General features: G+C 39.9%; 1 protein-coding gene and 1 long non-coding RNA gene across 4 annotated transcripts in view; one reads left to right on the forward strand and one right to left on the reverse strand.

Annotated features, from left to right (window-relative positions):
• The window catches only part of FGF14 (fibroblast growth factor 14), a 386,515-nt gene that overhangs the window by 238,151 nt on the left and 131,397 nt on the right, over nucleotides 1–16,967 (reverse strand). The window lies entirely within an intron of this gene.
• Nucleotides 1–16,967, forward strand: part of LOC140705448 (uncharacterized) — a 59,892-nt gene that overhangs the window by 28,690 nt on the left and 14,235 nt on the right. For both annotated transcript variants that reach the window (XR_012084834.2, XR_013544062.1), the window contains exon 4: nucleotides 1–16,967. This exon is cut by the window's right edge and continues 14,235 nt beyond it. This is a non-coding gene — a long non-coding RNA (uncharacterized LOC140705448).

Below are 16,967 nucleotides of genomic sequence, written 5' to 3' on the forward strand. Positions count from 1 at the left end.
AAAATAAGAATGTGGAAGATTTAGGCTCAGAAAAGACCAAAGGAAGGAGAAGAAGAAAAGAAGGGGGGAGGAATAAAATAAAAAGAGAAAACAAGAAAAAGGAAAAAAAGAAAATGAAGCAATACAAGGATGGTTTTATCCTGTGTCAGCAATGGAAATATATATATATAAAGCCCCATGATGAGTACCGCAGAGTCTGTAATTTAACCTTTCGGATTCTATACACAAGTTAGTTTGAGTTTTATTCTTGCAGTTTATGAAGTAATAATAGCCTTTTAAGTAAAATTACAGGTTTGAATTTTTTCCACTATGTACAACCCTTCCTCTGTTGTTTAGGAAATTTAAGGCAACATATACAAGCTGCATTTTTAATCCACGTCCTCCTATTTTCAGAGCAGCAGAAATCTTAATTCGTCATGTATTCAGTATGTCGAGAATCATGAGGCAACGGAACCAGACCGCACGAGTCCTCTTTCATGCCACATAATGCAAGATCACATTCTTGTTCTCTGTACAAGTCAATGCAGATCTGTTTCAGTGCATGTGTCTATGCTCATGGTCACTAATGGTTGCATATTTTTACTATATCTTCAACACTCATATGAACAACCATGAGAGTTGGCAGCATTTGTGTCCCCACGGATGAGTACACTTTTCTCATGTAGGCATGGCCAACACCAGAAGTTGGTGGAGTTGGGCAAACGCTGATACTTGAAGGCTTGTGACGGATTTACAAAATCAGTGCCAGTTGTGTAATTCACTTTAAGTGACAGTGTAACTCATTTGCGGCACAATATACCACTTAAAACTAACTTATCTTCTTGGGCTGTCCTTCACCATACCAGGCAAAGATGAACCCAGATTTTAAACATGCTTTTTACATTGACCATACATACCCTTTATCATCACCATCATTATAACCATCATTGCAATGGTCATCATCATTGGAATTCTTTATGCCACTTTTTTTACCTACATACAAGGTAACTTGCCTAAATCAAAACAACAGGAAAAACCCAACAACATCCATAAGTAAAATTCTAGGTATCCTATTTCAAATGGAAGTGGTAACCAAAGAGAAGCTTCTGCAGTGGAACAAACAGGGGTGTATGTGCAATTCCTAAAAGGTTCCACTCTGAAACTGATCTTATCAAACATAGTGAAGTATGTTAAAAGGGGAACGGCAACCGGAGAGGTCAATAGGGGGTTGGTATCATACAGTCTGAACAGTCTACTACTATCAGAACACACTGCAGACACATTCTGGACCATTTGATTCTCCCAAACCAACTGTATCTGCTATTGTCAGTGTGGTGAAGGGGAGGACATGACCGGGCTTTTCTTGTGCCCTACAGACACAAATGCCGAAGCATTGGCAATCACTTTCTTTCCATCTCTTCACCAAGTGACCGAGGACAATCTCTTTCCTTTCCATATGTATTCTGCTATCTATTCTTCGTGGTCCTAGCCACAGGCCGCATTTATGTTAACAAAGAACTGGAGTAGTCGAGGAATGGTGAAACAAGTGATCCGTATTCTCTCTCTTTCTTTCTCTCCCCTAGGAAATGTTTTATATACCCTCTGCCCAAGATCACAATGTTGTCTTTGTACAATTGAGAGCTCTTGAATTTAGGCTTCAAAGAGCCACGTGGCAGCAGGGAAATGAAAGAATTTGTGGAAAGACAGAGAGCTGAAAAATGCTTTCTTTTCCTCCAAGATCTATCTGCATACAAACGTAGGAAATTCCAAAACTCTGAATGAATATTTACAATCAACGGTGAGCTGTCCTACTGCAGCTGGGCTGAAACAGGAGGCGGGGAATAAAAAGGAAAAGAAGAGGGGGATTTGTTTTCATAGCAGCACCACAAGGAAAAGCAGAGTTGAGGAAGCCAAATGCTGCATCCCTTGATAGTCTATTTAGTTGCCACAAGCACGAGTTCAATAAGCTGTGGAAGGAAAGGGGGAGAAAAGAGAGAGAGAAAGAAGACTTGGCAGGACAATTAGGCAATGTGTTGGGTACACCATCATGTGCAACCTTTTCCAGAACGGACAGAACAGTTACCCTTTGATTAATTCAGGGCAATCGGCAAGCATTCAGAGGGTGCCAGTGTAAGTGGTGCAGCCTTCTTATTTAATTTCTCTTCTCTTGACCTACATAAAAGACCAAAGACATATTAAATATTAAGAGCTGGATGCACACAGTGGTCAGGCACAAGCAATTCCCCCTGAAGAAGAGCATGCATATTGGCAATGGGAGATTCAGCTAATTCCCCCCCACTTCCACAAAAATGACAACAAAATTTTTTTTCCGGCATCTGAGGCAGAATCTTAAAGCAAACATGGATGCATAATCCTCACTGTGATGTGAGCTGGTAAGGAAGATTGTGATGACAGTTCTATAAACTAGTGTGGTGGGTGGGAAGCAGAGTGGACTATGAATGAAAAGAACTCATCATGAAAAGGAGATACCAGTAAGAAGTGGGAAGTGAGTATTTCTTCTGCCCTTAACTATTTAATAGAGTCTAATATGTATGTTCCACATCAGACTGACGCCGTTAGTAGACGAACCAACCATGGTTCCAGTGTCCTGTGTGCTGGAAGCATGTCTAACACTCAGCTTCTCTGTAGAGATAAGGTCTTTGTATATACAGCAGTATGGACCAGATGCCCACATAACCCATAACTCTACATGATTACCATTGTAAGTCAAGCAGAAACCTTCACACATGTATCCCTCCATGTGCGAGATGCCAGACAAAAAGACTACCAGCCAAGGTTGAGACAAAATCAGTGAGTGCGGCCCACATTCTGTTATTTTATTGGTATATGTAATGCCTGAACAGGGTTAATTTACCTCTGATAACCTGGCAAACTGTTATTTAAATGTTCCTCTCAGATCAATGTTGGCAAATCATAGTTTGGTCCTGATTAGTAATCCTGTTTTGCTGGAAGTATTTATATATGACTAGTTCAGATCTCATGGAAATTGGAGCTTAACAAACCAGGAAATTTCCTAAGAGGTTTGGCATGCGAGAGGAAAACAGACATTAGAGTTTAATGCTTGGTCCCACTCCAGCATTACAACTAGAATGCTATGTCTGGTCATCTGGGCAATGTGTGAGATTTGCACTTCATTTTGCACTTTTATGAAGTAATGCTATGCACTAAGTACCACAGAATTCAAGTCCTTGGTTCCTCTTATTCCCAGCCAAAATGGCTAAAGAACATGTATACAACCCACTTGCTATCTAGGAATTACAGTAAGTGGGTTTCATTCATGCTCTCAGCCAGTTTTAGACATTGAATGTTTTTATACATCTCCATTGCAAAACCTTATGTACAGTGGTGCCTTGCTTAATGAGGATAATCCGTTCCAGCGAAATCGCTGTACAGCGAAATCCTCGTTAAGCGAAATAAAAAAAATCCCATTGAAACACATTGAAAACCCGTTCAATGCATTCCAATGGGCTGAAAAACTCACCGTCCAGCAAAGATCCTCCACAGGGGCAGCCATTTTCGGTGCCTGTATAGCGAGGAATCCATCCAAAAACTCAGCTGGGAGCAATTTTACACAGGGGTGGCCATTTTGAAGCCGCTGATCAGCTGTTTCAAAATCGTCATAATGCGAAGAATCGGTCCCCGAAGCAGGGAACCGATTGTTGCAAAGCGGATTTTGTCTATTAAAACATCGTTTTGCAATCGCAAAAGCGATCACAAAGCAGTCATTGTATAGTGGTTTCATCGTTTAACGAGGCAATCGTTAAGCGAGGCACCACTGTATATCTTACTATTACAAATTTGTTTTGAAACATTGGTTGTACTTGTGTCAAACTCCAACTACTTTTCTTTATTTGCCAAATTTAAAAATAATTAATTGCAACTTTCTGATATATGTTTATTTCAGGTATGTTTAATTTGCAATAGATAATAAAAGAAAAGGTAAATGAGATTATTTGGAACACAGCAGACATCCTGCTTGGGTAAAAGCAAAAAGAACCACTTCAGTCTAGGAAACTAATCCAAATATGACCTCTTTTGATATTCAGAGCTAAAACAAATTGTAGAAACAGATACTTGGCTAAAATATTAGGAAAGTATTAGCAACAACAATACAATGAACCAAAGAACATAGCCTATTTTCATTTGGGCAATATCAACTAGCATGGAAATAATGGAAAATTCAGAGAGCCATGGATAAGCACGGTTAAGCTTCACATCCAGTCCCCACCACCCTTTTAAAAGATGTCAGAAATGTTTGGTTCATAATTTTCAAACAGTCAAGCAACCATGCAGACTTTTGTAAACATAAACCTTACAGACATTCTTCCTTCTTGGGAGAGGTGATTAGCAAAAGTCTCTTTGGACAGTGGGTTTTACATTCTTGCAATTTCACAATCAAAACTGTTCATCCTATTGTATTAGTCTGCATTTATTTATCATATTCTTTTCTCACTTTTTCTATACCTCAATGTAGTGTTTGAAAACTAAATCCATAATTAATGGTGTACAAGTCAAATATAGATTTTGGAAATGCAAAACTGGATCTAACTTATGTATAAAAACAACTTGCGTTAAGATAGCTGAAAACTTATTTGGGTTTTCGGGTAGGAGTAGAAGTCTTGTCTTTTGGTACTCAAAGGTGGTTTAAAAGCTCAAGCACTATAATGATTTGCTTTGTACTTGCTTCTTCTGTACACATACAAACACTCAATAAAAGTTACCCAGCACGTTTTTGCAAAGATATCTTAGGACTTTGATGCTCTTCCTTTATTTAAGATTTTGTAAAGACTGACTGTATCTTCCCCATTGGTTGACAAAATGTAAATGTAATGGAACATCACTATTTCCAAGTCTGGTCCTTGCTATTCTTAAGAATTTACATTTAAACTGAACTCACCGAACAGGGGAAAAAAGAAAAGGAAAAGAAAGAAAAGGGGGGAAAAAAGAAAAAAAGGATTTTTTCCTAAGGAGAAACAATATTTGACATAAACAGCAATTCTAGGAGATACTGTACAGTGTATAGCTATATAACTAAAATGTTACTGCTTCAAGTTCTATGTAGGCTTCATAAGCCTACATAGAACTTGAAGCAATAACATTGTAGTTACAATAACATTTAATGGAGAAGTTGTATGTAGGCTTCATAAGCCTACATAGAACTTTACAGCCTTCATAGGCACAGAACACAACCTTATGGATCAAATACACATTTTATAGTTCCACTCTCTGCGAAGGTAACACAAGGCTCATTTGTGAGGCCCACAATCCCCAAGCAATCCTGCTTACACTATTTCAGACATAAAAATGTCTTTACTGTCCAGTATTCACAAGGATGCATCATATCCATTACCCATTTAGAAGCCAGTATTTTCCTATGCCATCTACAACGGTCTACAGCTGTGAGTAAACCTTTTATTAGATAAGAAAACAAGGGTTATTAGTTGCCAAGCTTTAACTGTGGCATTTGGAAATACTGGTTAAAAAAAATGAAAAGTTGCCAGTGCAGCATTTGTGGCCCCATAGGCAAAACATCAGTGCATTTGAAGAGGAGAAAAACAGCTATCAGTGTTCCTCAACGAGTTTTCTGCCTGCCTCTGAAAGGCTTCCCACTCCCCCTTTTCCTTTTTCTGACTTGTTCCATGAATTGGACAGTGAAATCGAGGTTCTTTCCCCAGCACCTCTACACTCCTTTGGAAAACAAATTATGTTTGGAATGTCTTTTCTAGCTGCCAATTATCCCTTCTTTCCTTTGCTTCCTTTCTGTACCTTAGAAAAGTACAAGTCAGATAGATAGATAGGCATCCTTCAGTCTCGAGAGACTATGGTAACATGCTCTGAATCGAGGAGTGTCCTCTCAAGAGCATGAAGCCTGGGTAAAGTAATATGGAGGATAGGCTGTTACCCAAGCAGCAGATCCCCCCTCTCCATGTTGCTGAAATGGTCCAATGGAAAGGCAAGAGCCAATACAACTGGTTCCAGCAACGTCGCAGGAGTTGGCAGAACGACACGAACTGCCTTCGGGACTCCAGCTCCAGATTTTGCCTCTAGGAGGTGGTCCCATCACCTCCTGGCAAATAAAAGGGGAAGATATGGAGGCAGTGACGGATTTTACTTTCTTGGGCTCCATGATCACTGCAGATGGTGACAGCAACCACGAAATTAAAAAGACACCTGCTTCTTGGGAGGAAAGCAATGACAAACCTAGACAGCATTTTAAAAGCCACCCTTTTTCCCCCGCCTTAATTCAAGCCTTCTGTTTTGCTTGCCTGTTCCTTGTTTCATAGTTTTGAGCCAGTCTCCAGCAAGATCTATTCCTCCCAATTCTAAGACAAGGCTAGTACCATGAAGCAACATGTGGCACAAATTCACATTACAGAGGGCTATCTCTTGGCTTAGTTTCTCTTGCAGTTACAGTACTACATACTCGTGTGTGGTATAGGAAGATACCATTTTAAGTACTGTATAATGGATACTGTGGAGCAGTGGTTCCCCACCTTGAGCAACACAGGTGTTAAGGAACAGCAGTTCCCAGAAACCCTGGTCACCACAGCTGGTCCTGAAGGCTTCTGGGAGTTGCAGTCCAAGAACACCTGGGTTACCCAAGGCTGGGAACCACTGCTGCACAGTACTCACTAATATGTGGTAAATTCTATTATTAAAAAAAATACTGGCCCATTGATCCCTCAAACACAAAAGAACCAGAAGTGTAGATTTTACCCAGGTCTCTTTAATTTGTATCATCTGGTTCTTCACTTAGACATAGAGCAGAACAGCAAATTTCACTTCCAGTTCCATCCCTTTGTGGGTGATTACACTTCCTGATCCTGTTAAATGTTGGCCATACCACTACAATTGAATTTTCCTGGGATGCTTTACCAGGCATGGCTGCATGTTCTGGCAAAAAAAGCTGATCTCTGCCTTCTCTGCCAGAGGGGAAAAGTCTGAGGAACAAATGACGTCTGAGAGACATTACCAGAGGCACAGCTAATTCCTCTCAGGCACTAACAGAAGGTCATGCTCCCAATTCACCTTACTGTTTTCTCCTATACCTCCCATATTTTCCCCCAAAATGTACAAACTTTATAACACTGTAAACATTGACTGGTCTTCCTACAGCTTGTCCTTTTGGGAAAATAACAAATCCATAAGAGCAGGCTGACAGTTTCTCTAAAATTACAGCAAAAATTGTTCTATAAAAGAGACCAGAGCAACCATTTTTAGACTTGGGTATACTGCAGTGCAAAATGCCACAGTGTTGTAGAGCTTGAAAGAACATGTAGTTCCTCATAACTCTTCCTGGAGAAAGGTAATGGAATATCCTTCCCAGAGAGGTTTACCTAGCACTACCTCTCTGATCTTTTTTTTTCTCCCTGATGCAACATCGCCTTCTTTTAAAGTCCCAAGTCTATGCAATGACTTCTGTAGTCCAGGTCTTTCAGTTTTAAGTGTTTTGTTCATAATGTTGTTGATACTGCTTTGAGGTTTTGTTACTTGCTACATTTTGCATTGCTTTTAATTTTGTGGTTTTACATTCTCATTTGTATCTGGACTACTGTTTTTATTTCTATTAATTGTAGGCGGTACTGTAAACACCTTATGTCATACAAATAACACGAACAAGCTAATACTTGGATACAGATTCTTCAAGGGAGCACCACCTTCTATAGTTGGTACTTTGTGTTCAGCACAGCAAGTTATTTTATAATGAACCAGGTTCATTAGTTTATCATATGCATCAGAGGCAAAGAACCTGTAACCATTCAGATCTTATTGGATTCCAACCCCCCATCAATCCCATTTAGCATCAACCCCATTTACACACAGTGATCTAATCTTAATTTGATTTTGCCAAGGCTATGAGGTTTGGTTTCATTTGATTTAGTTTGCTAATGTTGCTGATGACACCAAAACCAGAATTTTAGTTTTTGGGAAAAAGAGGAAGAAATATAAATGGCAGATGAACAGGAAGTTGCTGAATAAAGCCAACTTATATAAATAATCTGGAGCAACATTTAAAAGTTCAGGAACATGGTCAGATAACTTAAGAGTCTATAGCTCTGTCTGTTGAGGTGTCTGCCAATCCTACTTATTATTTATCTACTTATTATTTATGATCGCACCTTTAATATAACTCTATAAAAGTATGTTGCTTCCAGAGACACTCTATGGAACCCCCACATAGGCTCTTTCAAATACCACAATATCAGAATCTATCCAACATAAATTTTTAACCCGAGCATTAGTGGTAGCAAGATTTACCTCTATGGCCTTAGTCCAGGGGTGGGCAATTAATTAACTGTGTTTGGGGGTGGGTAATAATATGCCCCCAATTTGTAGGTAGTAACAGGCCCCCATTGGATGAGGCCCTGCAGTGAACGAACTACAAGGCTGACATAGTTAACTCCCTAAACTTTTGGGCCATCACATCGCCTGCACAAGGATCGCTGCGGATCAAGAGTAACAGTCAAAACTCGCAAGATCCCAGCATCGGATCTTGCGAGTTTTGCTTACTGCCATGCCTGGTGACCGGAGCTGGAGCAGGCCAGACAGAAGTGGCTCTCAGGCTGTATGTGGCCTGCAGGCCACACTTTGCCCAGTTCTGCCTTAGTCCATTCTGAGACATCATGCTACTCCGTGGGTTCTCCCACCAAGAAAGCAGATTTTGTGTTGTACTGACTCAAGATAGTTTATCATATGGCCTCGCCACTGGTTTCATTGGCCTATGAGGAAATGGAAAGGACTTTTGGGCAGCTATCTACAATTATGTCTAAGCTGGGTTATTCCCCACCCTACCTCCATAGGAGAGGATATGAGGTTGTCCAAGAACATATTATTCAAAGATTATATGAAACTGACATCTGGACTACCATGGCATCTGTACTGTAGCTATCTGCCCCTTCAGTAGGCTATGCAAAGGCTTTTCCTTGCCTTTAGGAAAGGTGGCCCCATATACATCCCTCATTAGCTCACATGAACTGAGACAACTGCCAACTAAATGAAGACTAAACTCATTGCAATTGAAAGAGATCCAGGGATGCTATATGACCAACATGGTACAAGTAGATATTGCCCAGCAGGATACTCTAAAATGGAAGACATAGTACATTTTCTGTAATTCCACTGTCATTCCTAGTCTACCCAGGCTTCCGCAATGATGGTAGGGTTTGAACCTTGGACTTTCAGCATGCCAAATGTGTATAGGAGCGCTGAATTATGTCCCCTTTCCCACCACCTGATTTATTTCATCCTATCATCATCTGTGGTCACAGATTTTTGTAGTAGTCCCATATCCAAAAAACCTGTTTGACCAGAGAAAACTATGAGCCAAACAATGCAGAAACAGTATTTATTATACTACTTTCAACCCTTTCAAAAAGTGATTGTTTCCAGCCGAATTTGGAGCTGCCATATGTATAATTCAAGGGCTACCATGGTGATGTGGTCGCAGCTTCCTGGCTACTTCCCACACATCTCTAGTAACATATGTAATGGGGTTAGTACATGGAAGGACAGATATTCTCCACACCAGCTGTCATAGCAGATTAGCAAGGATTTCTAGACTCCTAGTGGTTTAACAACAGTATCAACAAAATGACTTTCTGCTCCATTTTAAATTGGTCTGATGAGGTCACAAGTAGCTTGTGAAATTTGGGGTGAGAAACAGAAGGAAGTTCAGATGTTAATGTGTGCATCAAAAGACTGTACTGTCAGCTCTACTCAGCTTCAGCACTCAAAACAAATTCTTCAGCATTCTATAATTCGAACAATATGCCTCCAATTGGTAGGTCTCCAGGTTCTCATTAAAGGCAAAGGGACCCCAAAAGCCAGAGGTCTGCCCACCCATGCCCTACAACCTGGAAGAATGCACAAGATTTTACAAAAGCATTTTTTTTAATTTCAGCTCATTTTTCTATATCTTTTTAATGTAATAAAGCAATCTACTGAACTTTCTGAAGATTTTAGTTGACTTATCTGAAAATTAAAACAAATGTTAAGCTATTAAGATACACATAATACTAGAAGTGCGGCATTTATATTTGCTGTTGCAACATAGTACATAATTCTCTGCGTTACGAATAACTTGAACTGTGTTATTTGCAAAGGAAACAAATTTAAAATCTCACTATCGGCGATTTGAACATCACCATAAAAGATGCAGTCCAGTCGTCTCATATGCATGCATAAATCTCACTAACTAAAGTTTCCCATTCTAATTTTTTGTTTTGTTTTGTTTTTGTACTGTTGGGCAAACATTTTATCTTTGAGCATGTCCTGGATAAATACCTATTTATTCTTCAGATTCCCACATATTGACAACCAGACAGAAAAAACTAATGTCAACTTCATCAATACAATTTGCGGCAAAAGGCCAGCTACATTTTAAAAAATCCTAACAGAAGCAGATGTTACATCTAAATGAACGCTATCAGCATGATTCAGTCATTAATCCCCAGAGAAACCTATCCACTTATAGTGGGCCCATACAATTTGTGAATCCTAAACTAAACATAACCCTCAAGACAAGACAAGAATCCAGTGAGGATTCAATAAACGTTTTCCTTGTTTCTGCCTTCTGCAAGGACGTTTTAGGTCACAGTGACTGACTGATTAGCAGTAGATGGCTTGGTGGACCACAGCTCCAAACTGGAGTGTATCTCCTGCACACTTCTGTTTCTGTCCACTTATCATTTGATTTTAGTGCTATATTTCTTGGAATATATTCAGAAGCAATTCTGGGAATCTCCAGGAACTGCCTGCCTGCCTGCCTGCCTGCCTTCTGCAATGTGATGTTCTGAATGAAACTACTTCTGCCAGCTGGTATCAGCACCCAGTAGGTTATCTGCAGGGAAGAACCTCAGCGGTGTCACTGAGACTGATGAATATCCCCGCACAACCTCCACTATCATTATATCCTTACCTAATACTGCTGGTGCTACCCACTGGGAGTTACTTCCCTAGACATCCTCATTCAAATAGGTGACAACCAATGTTCCCTTTAGTTTTCTGCCAGCGCTGGGCAGGGTTTTGACCATGACCGGAACAAAAATGGGCAGGAACATTGGCTGTGGGTGTATGGCACTGATGCAGCACTGCGTGGCCGTGCACCCGCACAGTTCAGAGGGAACATTGGCGACAACAGTACTCTGAACAGAGATTCCAGCAATGGGTCCGTGCTAAACAAAGCTGAGAAGTGAACACTTTAAAGAACTACTGGCTTTCAGCCAAAAGTGCTACTGAACACTCAGGGATGAATGTCCAGAGGAAATACATTCAACAAAAAGTCCAAAGGAGGGAGAATGGCAACAGCTAGAGACCAGATACAAGCTCAGAATTTTACAAGAACAAAAACGAACTGCTTTATTTATTACTTGTTTGTAGACAGGCTATTGTTAGTGTGGCTGGCATAAGTAATTTGCTGCATTTCATGTTATAATCTTTGCCATATTATAATGTTTATAAAATTATTAAAAAATAAAAGACAAAATCAAAGGATACTTCCCTTATAATGCCGGATTGAGAACTCACAAAACCTGAAAAATTCCTGTCAAAATGCTTCTAAAAAGTCTTAAAATACTTGTTTAAAGTAACTTTTGGAAGTAATTAGGTGTTACTCGTTACACTCAAGTGTTAGTTGTTCACCTAAAAGGTCACTTTATGATTACTCACTGTATTATTAGTTAATGTCAGAAAATAATTAAACACAAGTCTGTTCTAATGCAGAAGCAATTTATTGAAATGAAACAAAGTGAATTGCAACCTATTCGCAAAACATACATGACTCATACATAACTCTTGTAGGCAAAAGATGCTTATCTGTATTGTGCAATGATTTTTATACACTTGGCTACAAATATTGTCTATATCCATGGTACCTCCCATCAGCCAGATGGTGCTCAGCAGGTTTCCGCCTGTGCTTAACCTGTGGTTAACCTGGTGTTACAGATAACGTTGCTTCACTCATTTCTTGTTAGTTACTGCTCTCTTGCTTGTGATTTTACAGAGGTCACTTTCTTACAGAACCAAAGTCTACAAACAAGATAAATGTATGTGCCATCTAAATACATTTTACACAGTTACAAGCTAGAAGTAACATATACTTCAGAACTATAGTTGGCTCTATGTTTTTATGGTAGCACATTAAGCCATACAGTTATAGAACTGAAGGCTCAGAATGAACCCCAAGGATCATTGAGTCCAACCCCTGTCAAACAAAGAGATGCACCATGACAGGCAGCCAACGAACCTATGTTTAAAAGCCCAGCATGAGGCAATGAAGGAAAGTCCACCACACACACCAAAAAGCTCCCACTGACAATAGGTTCTTCCTAGTATTTAGGTGACATTTTATTTCTCATAATTTGAATCTGCTACCTCAGAAGCTTCCTTCTTCAATTACAAAACACAAGCTTCCTCCATTTTCAATGTGATCGTCCTTCAAATATTTGAAGAGGGCTATCATACTGTTTTTAAAAAACAGTTAAAAACTTGGCTATTTAAGCAGGCCTTCCCTCCAGTCAGCTAAGTCTTTTATTTTTTTCTTTCTCTCATCTTATTCCATTTTGCTATTTTTTAAATCTAATTGTATTAACTAATATATTAATTGGATTTTATGATTATTTATATTTTATATTGTCTTATTTTATGTTGTAAGCCGCCCCAAGTAGACATGGTCTAGAGGAGTGGGGTATAAATAAATAAATACATAAATAAATAAATAAATAAATAAATAAATAAATAAATAAATATTGTCTCTCAGGGGACAACTAAATTGGCCATTTACTCTGGAGTTTGCATTGGATTTAGCACAGATGAAACAGATTTTTTAAAAATTTGACCACATGACTCAAAGTTCACCATGGCGAAGCCCAGTGGGGAATCATCTGCTTTTCAGTGAGGAATCGCTCTCTTGTTCAGTCTCCAGGGGGGTTCTGTTTTACTCTGATTCACCTTGCATTGCTTTTCTCTGCTTTCTGCCCTGTGATTGCCTGATCCAATGCAAAGGGGCAGTTGTGGGAGTGTCACTTCCTCTTAGTTGAGCACCTGTTGTCTCCAAACACTGTCTTTTCTAATGCTTTCCAAAGTTACTGCTGATTCAGATAAGTGCTATGAGACTTCAGGAAAATAAATAAATGAAAAAGAAGGAAAGGGAAGGGGCAGTTCCAGTGGAAACTGCCAATTTCAAGGATGGCTGTTTTCACAGCTTTCAGCCCTACTAACTCCTGCAACATAATAATTGTTCATGCTCATCTGGATGGCTACAGTGATTTTACCCACAGAAACCAACAGAGATCCGATTTGAAAAGCTGTCGACACTGCTGAGAGTCTCTTACAATCTTTCCTGAATTATGCCTGGTTGTGTGAATGAATTAATATATGTGTGAAGTCAAAACAAATATGAAGGATTAGAACTGCCAGATGCGAAAGAAAAAGTTGAAAATGAATATCCTACATCTGAAAAGTGCATTAGCAGAACTGTGCAAAAACTAAAGCTATAAAAAAGGATGCAATATTAATTAAAATCTAAGTTAACTAAAATGAAATAAAACAGACATGATTTATAAGCACAAAATTCTGAGAACATATTTGTTAACTGTGAAGGGTCTTGCCCCATTCTTCCTTGAAAAATAAATTCCTCGCTCCCTTGACTATCACATATTACAGTTTACACTCCCAAGCTAATTTTGAACAAATTGCATTTATTTTCCTGCGAATGTTTACTGGATCAGTGATAAATCTATAGTATATAAAGCCTTCACCCAGACATAAAACGGAACCCTTGAGGACAGGGTTAAAAAATAACTGATATCACCACAACATTTTGTCTGAAGCAGGTGTATGTTTCTCCTTTCTGTGAAGCAGTTACAACAGCCCTCTGCAAATAATTATTGTGGGGATCATATTGCATGGACAGACAACACACACCCCAAACTCCCGAGGAAGCAGCAGCTACCCATCTCCTGCTGCCTCTGGAAGCCAGCTCTGTGTACAGCCAGCTATTTCAATATCACCTAGTTCTTGGAGTCAAAGCAAGATGGGAATGAGGTAATTTCTATGGCTTGAAGACCTTGGAACCAAACACATAATTGCTGAAATTGCCAGTTCCATACAGAACAGGCTTCTGGAAACAAGGGGCAAACGTATGGTCAGAGTGCTGCCACCACCATTTCAGGCTACTCCGGTGGCTGGTGAAAGGCCTATCGCTAGTTCCCTTTTCCGCCCCCTCAGAGAAACAGCTAGCTCTGGAGAGTCTTTCACAGTACCAGCGCTCCAGAGCGATATAGGACCTCACTGGGTAACAGTGAAAAACAGTGTGCCATCCTCCATAGTTCTCTGAAGCAGCTGCCTCAGGAAGCCTAAGGCCAGCCTTACCAGTCATCTCCAATCAATCTTCAACCTTGTTAATCAGCTCATTTCCACAGAAGCCACACATGTACAAATTGTGTTGTTATTTATTTATCACCTCAACTTTGTCCCAAAGAAGGACACCAGGTAGCTTACACAGGGTTTCAAAAGTATTTAAAATACAATTACAATGTAAAAAACAAAACAATTAAATATGTTGAATAGAGATGAGGACAAACCGCCGAAAGGGTGGTTCATTGTGGTTCGTGGTTCACCAAGGCTGATGGCCCACGAATTGCCCCTGGCTCTCTCTGACTCTGTGCATGCCAATCAGGTGTTCGGAGTGCACAAAGTCAGAGAGTACACTAGCCTTCTGGAACAGTGGTTTCCATTCCAGCAGCCAAGTACGGTGGCAAAGGGGGGGGAGTGGGAAGGGGGTTGGGCAGATAGCCATAGGCTGTCTTTTTTAAAAAAACTGATGAACCAACAAACTTATCTGTGGTTCATCAGAAAATCCAGTGGCAATTCATGGGTCGTGGGTCATCAACTTTGATGACCTATGAACCACAATGAACCACCATTTTGAATCAATGTATTGAGCCAATATATATAATTATTATTCTTTTCTCTGCTTCACAGGCAGAGACGGCAGGTTTCCATTCTGGCAGCCTCGCTTCCGTTCTGGTGGAGGAGGTGACATGGCAGTTGCGGCGGCAGCAGGACAAGGTAGGGAGGCGATGAGGGCAGTGGGAAAGGAGAAGGGGCAGGCTGTGAGGGCAGAGAGAGTAGGCCCACTGAACAGCTGTTTGGCAGGCCCACAAACAGAGAGAACAAACTAGACTGCCGGAATGGCTGCCCTAGCAGCCTAGCTCACCCTAAGGCCCCAATGAAGGGACAAATAAAAAGGGTAAATATTGGTCATTTTGTATTCATCAGGGCTTTTGGAATCGACTCAAAGTGACGAATATTACATGAATTAGCGATTTCTGGCAAATATCATGATTCATTTTTAAATTTGTGTCCATGTCAAATATTGAGCATTAAAAATACTGAATAAAAGCACTTTAAAACTATTTTAAAAACTTTTTAAAAGGATACAACTGCCCCATTAAAACCCCTCTCTTAGCAGCAAGTTGCTTATTTAAAACTCCCTAAAATGAAAAGAAGGATGAGGGAGTTGTTATCCTTTGGAAATACGTTCTACAGCCAAGAAGCAATCAGTGAAAAGGCCAGTGGGACTGAGATATCTTGTGTGGCCCCTATCTATATACATATCAGTTGTTATTTAATTATAACAACTTGCAAAACTGGTCTGTGGTCTAAAAATAAGCCACATACTGTAATTCTAGTTACAGCATCACTGTTTAGTCAACAGACAATGTCATGCATACGGAAAAAGACATTGTTCTTTAGCTAGCAGTGGTCAACCATTTCATTGCATCATTCTTTTCCCTAAGCCTATCAACTCTAGAGTATATAGTAACGTACAAGCACCCACACAGAGTACTGAATCTCTTGGCTGGACTTGTGCAAAGAGGTTGAGCAACGGAATGTGAAAGCTCACACACTCTTGTGCAGGTGGAGCTCCACATGGGTGAACAGTTGCTGTGAGTCATTTTGCTCCATTAACGTCAGAGAGTAAACCTACATCCATCTGTCAAATAATAGGGGCCTTCTTCATCTGACAACATACATTTTTAAACTCTTTTCTTTGTTCCTTAGCAAAAATAAAATATTTTTTTAATGTTGTGTACATAACTCAGTCTCCCAAGTCAGTGTAGAGGATTTTTAATTGCCTCACCTGTTTAAAATACTAATATCTCTAAGCTTCACTGAACAATTAATTTTAGCATTGTAAATACAAGGCACACAGGAGACAGTGACTGTCTTGATTTTTATACAAGCTTCAACTTTAGCTTTACAAAATAGAAGGGGGGGGGGGAACTGCCAGTTAACTCTGCTTTGAACTTGGCAGTCCCAATTGGTTTTCATCTGTTCTTCAATAACACTGTTTTCAAATTTATTTTAAACTTATTATTAAAGGAATGTTTTAATCTATTCTATTGTACTTTGCTTTGGGAGGCTCCGCAGGCAGAAAAGCAATGAATAAATACTTCAAGCAAGCAAGCAAACAAGCAGCCTCAGAACCATTTGCAAATTGAATTTGTGGGGAACCACTGATTCTCCTGATATCACCGGATTCAAACTTCCACAGGCCCCAGTCCATATTTATATGGGTGGAACAGACATATGTGCATTATCCTCACCTCCCTTCCTCTCTCTCTTGGAGTCCTTCCAACAGGATAGTGAACACTAAGTGGTGGTCTGAGAGGACCAAAACAAAATGTCTAGCTGAAGCAGTTATTCTAGCTGTCTTTTTGCCTTTCTTGTTCGTGTTCTCTTTCTGAGCTTGGGCCAGCTCTAATATTAGGCAGAGTGAGGAGGTCACCTTAAGTAGCATGTTTTGGGCATCAGAAAAGGCATAATTGTGACAGCCAGAGATTGAAATAGGCACTTGTGGGATGTTCTGTCTCTTGAGCCAAAACAATTGGCTGTTCTGGGGTACTGTGTACTTTGATGTGGGTGAGCGGGGAAAGGGCAACTGTTCCCTGTTCTGCTTCAAG

Source organism: Pogona vitticeps, chromosome 3, assembly GCF_051106095.1.
Source record: "Pogona vitticeps strain Pit_001003342236 chromosome 3, PviZW2.1, whole genome shotgun sequence".
Classification (NCBI taxonomy): Eukaryota; Metazoa; Chordata; class Lepidosauria; order Squamata; family Agamidae; genus Pogona; species Pogona vitticeps.